At 39.1% G+C, this 5,271-nt stretch overlaps 1 non-coding gene across 1 annotated transcript; it reads right to left on the bottom strand.

Moving 5' to 3' along the window:
* Positions 1 to 5,049: 5,049 nt before the first annotated feature.
* Positions 5,050 to 5,271, bottom strand: LOC140151589 (small nucleolar RNA U3). The gene has a single exon (XR_011858947.1). It is a non-coding gene; the product is annotated as a small nucleolar RNA U3 (small nucleolar RNA).

Here is a 5,271-nt window from a genome sequence, read left to right as displayed (position 1 = left end):
TCCCCCTTGTATGCTAGACTATGCCATAGTCGATTTTTGATAAATAAAAAATGTTATTAATCATGATGAACGCATTCAGTGGAACTCGAAATTATACTGATATTTAGTAGGCCTACATCAAAATACTAGTATAAAATGGTTATGAAAAAGTTTAGGCTATATAATTATATTTGTGACAGTAAAAGTAAAGTATAGGCCCTACGTAGGCTTATATTATTGAATGCAACATACCGGTATCATAATGGCATAATTATAACTGTGATTATAATGACACTTCAATACAATTCTAATTTTAGAATCTGCCAGTTTATTATCACTTGGGAAGCTAACAAACAGAGGGCGTACGGTGACTGAAAAGATCAGTTGTGAAAATCTATCAATTGTGCACTCATTAATTAAATCAGAGTTTTAAGCTTAAATGTAATAGCCAGAGTAGTGCACAATTGGCAAGTGGACTACGGAGAAGTCTACTTGTATGCCCATGTTGCATCATCAAGAAGATTATCACAGGTGGAAGCAGACTTAGCAGAGCCGGATTTACCATCGGGCTATTGGGCCAAAATTTGGGGCCCCCAAAATGGTCTTGTGTATCTTAGCCCGAGAAACACCATGTTTTGGGCCTTGGGCCAAAAATAGGGTAAAAATGCACAATTTTACTTGCCCTTAGCTAAATTCACTTTCATTTTCTGCAAAATTAGTCTGAAATTGGAATTATTTTGGTGCGCTTCACGCGCATATGTCATAGTAAAATAGGAACTATAAAATGTTAATGCATCCGCCGTCACTGTCGATCTTATCGAATTGTGGCCACTAGAGTGCAGATGCCTGCAGTGAGTTCGGGACCTCCAAATTTTGGCCTGGCCCAGGGCCCCCAAAAGCTAAATCCGGCCGCTGTTGTGTTTGGACCAATGACAAAGACCTTAATTATCGGAAGAGATCATGATAGTATCTCCTCACTCTCGTGCAGTTGTATATACAATGTAGAGAGGGGTAGTTAAAAATGCTCTTGCTACTTCTCGAGACAGTATATATAGGCTCCTATATAACAGTGATGTTTTTATTATGTTTATCATGTTTATGCCTGGCTGTATTATGATGACAACGATCGAACTATTCGTTCGTACATCATGTACATGTATATGCTCCATGCATATCAACGTCATGTTGATAGCCATGTAAAACATCATTGCATTAATACATATTATATGTATATCTGTAATTAAAAGGCACTATTTTGCCATTACGGTATCCTTTTAATTTTTTCCTCAAAATCCACACGGCCTGTAACCATATAGACATAATGCGGGAATACTCAATACTGATGTGTGCTATAATAATGTGGCTATATTATACGTGGATGATCAGAATTAAAATCGTCTAACCGTGAACTACAAGACTGAACAATTTAATTTGAACGTAAAATCTCAGTCTTTTGAAATAAATCGTTATCCATAATGTTGACTATACTCTTATAGTAGTACACCATGTATAACGCATATGCATATTAACGTTTACCACTATTTCTGAATTGAATCAGCCTCAATTGCGCCGATCGTACAACGGAAGTAAAAGTATCTTATCTTTCATTTTAATGTTAAATGTTTTCTCTGCTTTTTTTTTTGGCTTCAAATCATCTTTGTTCAAAAAGTGACAAGTTAGGGGCTGTACAATAATTATCTGTTCGGGCTATAACAAAAATGCTTCCTCCCTATTGACATGCCAAAAACCTTGCTCCCTTTTTTTGGCCTTCCAAAATATGAGTTGCCCCCCTTTTGTCCCCAGGAACAGATGATTATTGCACACCCCTTATAGAATATGCATTGTTTAAGATATACGATATATAGAAGAACATGAATGACATTATTATCGGTTCCAGCTCCAGTGACACCTCAATGCGACATACATACTGTCCTGGGTATACAAGCTGTATCGAAATGATTGGTACCCGTCAGTTTTTATTGACAATGGATGAGTATATGACACATCAAAATTCAACATAAAAACCACATAATTTCTAGATTAATTGCATAACAAGTCATAAACTATACATTCTAGACATTTGAAGAGTACCGTATCCTATATTGCATTTTGAAATCATGGCAGGCTTTTCAATAAACATCAAAATTGGGTTTGTTGTGAATTTATGATATTATTAATGTTTAAAATATTGTCTGATAGTTTCAGATTGGAATATAATTGGCATCTTGTATTTTTTTTTTTTTTTTTTCAAGGTAATTCCTACTCTCAACATTGTCAATAATATTTTTAAAGGCCGATATATCAATTTCCAATTTTATAATACCATAATACGAACTCAATATCTTCGCTTAGGAATGTCCGATTTCGTTGTGGAGCAAAATATCTCTATATTTAAGATATGTAAAAACCTCACAATTGACACCTGCCCAAAAGTGTCTGGTTTTGACATGGGACGTCACAAACATGACAAATATGCAAATTTTTCCTGCGCTCGCAGCATATATCTACACAGGGGCGTAGCAAGAGCATCAGGGGCCCATGGACAAGAAGCAGTACGGGCCCTTTTAACCAGGGCAGGATTTAGCCTACCTTATTGGGGCCTTGGGCCAGGCCAAAATTTGGAGGCCCTGAACTCACGTGCCGAGGAAGGTATGTGCACTTAAGTCAGTCAAGTTTTGGTTTAACTAATGGGGGACTAAGGGGAACTAACATATTTTGTTCAATTCAATTTCAGACTATTTTGGCCCCAGATCAACATAAACTTTGGTATTTGAATGCGTGCGAAGCGCGGAAAATTTTACAATTTTGCCCTATTTTGACCAAAAAACATCCTGTTATTGGGGTTAAAAGAAAGATGCATAGGGCAATTTTGGGGCCCCAAATTGCCCTGGATCCGGGCCCATCTGGCCCAATGGTATAAAAATCCGGCCCTACTCTCCATTATCAGCCCTTATTTAATTTTCGCTTTTGTGCTCGGGGCCCCTGAACCCTCGGGGCCCATGGAATTCGTCCACCCTGTCCCCCCGCTTGCTACGCGCCTGTCTACAGATCATTTAAGGTTTGCAAATTGGGATCCCAAAACAATTGGCATATGCAAGGGGGGGCTAAGATTTTGTGGCAGGCCGACAGGAGAGGGGCAAGCCATTTTGGCAGGTCGAGGGGGGGGCAAGCCATTTTGGCACGCAATTTGGCAATTTTACCCCCAGGGGCTCATAATTATATGGTGTTCAAGTTGCATACATTGTCCGCTCACGGAATATCAATATTCATTCATGAAGTATTATAATAACATACACTGTAAAATCGAGTTCAACATATTATGTTTAAGGTGGATGGGAGGGAAGCATGTATGACCTAGCGCTGTTTGTACTCAAATGTTAGGGAGGGCGAGTTAGCGCAGCGGTAGTTCCCTCGCTTTGCACCACTGAGGTCCCGGGTTCAAGCCCCGGCGCGGCTCAAGGACTCATGTGCACTTGGTTTATCCCGATTCCATGCTCGCTCTCGCAGGTTTTCTCCGGGATCTCCGGTTTCCTCCTGCTTTCCAAAAAATCGGTGATTAGTTGTTTGGTTATCAAAAACTTCCTTCACCCAATGGAATTTGGGGAGCTGCGCAGATAATTGGTGGATGTTACAATCTAAGTGCGGATAGGTCTGCGCCTGAGGTTCGGCTGCAACTGGCCTAGATGATGCGATCTGATTGTGATGATTCACCATGGCAGCGAAATTACAGCGCTTTGAATCCTTCAAGATCTAGCTGGAAAAAGGCGCTATATAAATCCGAAATTTTATTTTATTTTGAGATAAGCCGACACAAGATGAATAGCACGGTAAAGGGAGATCCCCAAGGCTTGATATAAGGGGCGTCATTTCCACCTCATATGGTGTACAAAACTTATGATAACTATATCGCCAATGTCGATGTCATATTCTCCGGAGTATAACTGTAATCATGATATTGAAAAATAGATAATGGGATAACTGAATAAGAGTAATTTATTGAATGAGTATTCCAAGACCTTTGGGGTGACCTATAACACTACGAAACAGAAGAAATATTTTGCAATATCCTATGTCAAATTTGAACGCCTTATACAGTCATGTAATACTGTACAATGTAAAATTGACGTAAAACTTGTATTAAGGGGGTACTACACCCCTGCCCAATTTTGTGTCTATTTTTGCATTTTTCTCAAAAATTATCAAATATTGGTTTTCCCTCATTTTTGACTGTAACTCCACAACTGTTGTCTGTGTTGAAATAAGATTTTCAGTGCAGTAGTTGTAGTCCTTGCCCCTATAATATACATATCTTACTTGTCACCAATGCGCTATAATTTTTGAGAAAAATGCAAAAATAGGCACAAAATTGGGCAGGGTGTAGTACCCCTTAACGATTTACAAATCGTGTAAAATATTCAATAATTGTTTGCACATGTACATAAAGGTTATAGAGTTTCATATGTTTAACATATTTTTCTCTGCTTGTGTACGCTTATTATGCCACAATTACCTAAAATATTATGGGTTCTGCTCACGCATATATATATGGGATATAACATTAACAAAATTGGAATTATAAACCGTTCCGAATTCAGGTAAACTTGTTTCATGCATGTTTTCGTCTGAAATTCTACACATAATTATTATTATCAATGTCCATCCAGCTTTTGCCGTGTGAGGTATGGCGAATTTACGCCCGAATTTATTCCACTTCTGAATTATATTTCATCAATTAGCTTCAATATGGCGATTTTACCATGAACTTATTCTGTCGCCAAAAGATGCTGGTTACTTCCAAGATTTTTTCCAACTCCATCCCCAAAAAGTGGAAGGGGACACGTTGCAGTTCCTATAGCCTTCTTCCACTCCGTACGACGTCCCAATACATTGGAGAATATCAGTGCTACAAGTAGCAACCTCGGACTAATCCCCCAGGATTTACACCAATGGTTGATGTGAGGCTGTTCAAAATCTATGGGCTGTATGATGCGAAATCAACATGGGTGCGTGTTCATAGGTCGCCAAGGGAGTATTGGGAGCGGATATCTATTTTTGTATTGTTTAAAAAACGCCACTCTGAATGTGTTCCTCTCCTCCTCATCCCCACTAAAGGAGGAGGAGGAACGTTCATCAATGACACGAGACAAGATGCCTGGAAAGGCAACATCTCATGTCCGCTTCGCGCTCAGAGAGGACCACTATGACTCGTCATCGTGGTGTTGGATAGCCATCAAGTGTATTTGATAGCATGGTGACACGTACTCTAGAAATGATCCTTAAAAGTACGGTCTT

This window comes from Amphiura filiformis, chromosome 4 (assembly GCF_039555335.1).
Source record: "Amphiura filiformis chromosome 4, Afil_fr2py, whole genome shotgun sequence".
NCBI classification, from domain to species: domain Eukaryota; kingdom Metazoa; phylum Echinodermata; class Ophiuroidea; order Amphilepidida; family Amphiuridae; genus Amphiura; species Amphiura filiformis.
The sequence above is the reverse complement of the archived record's forward strand: the minus strand, read 5'-3'. Positions and strand labels throughout refer to the sequence as shown.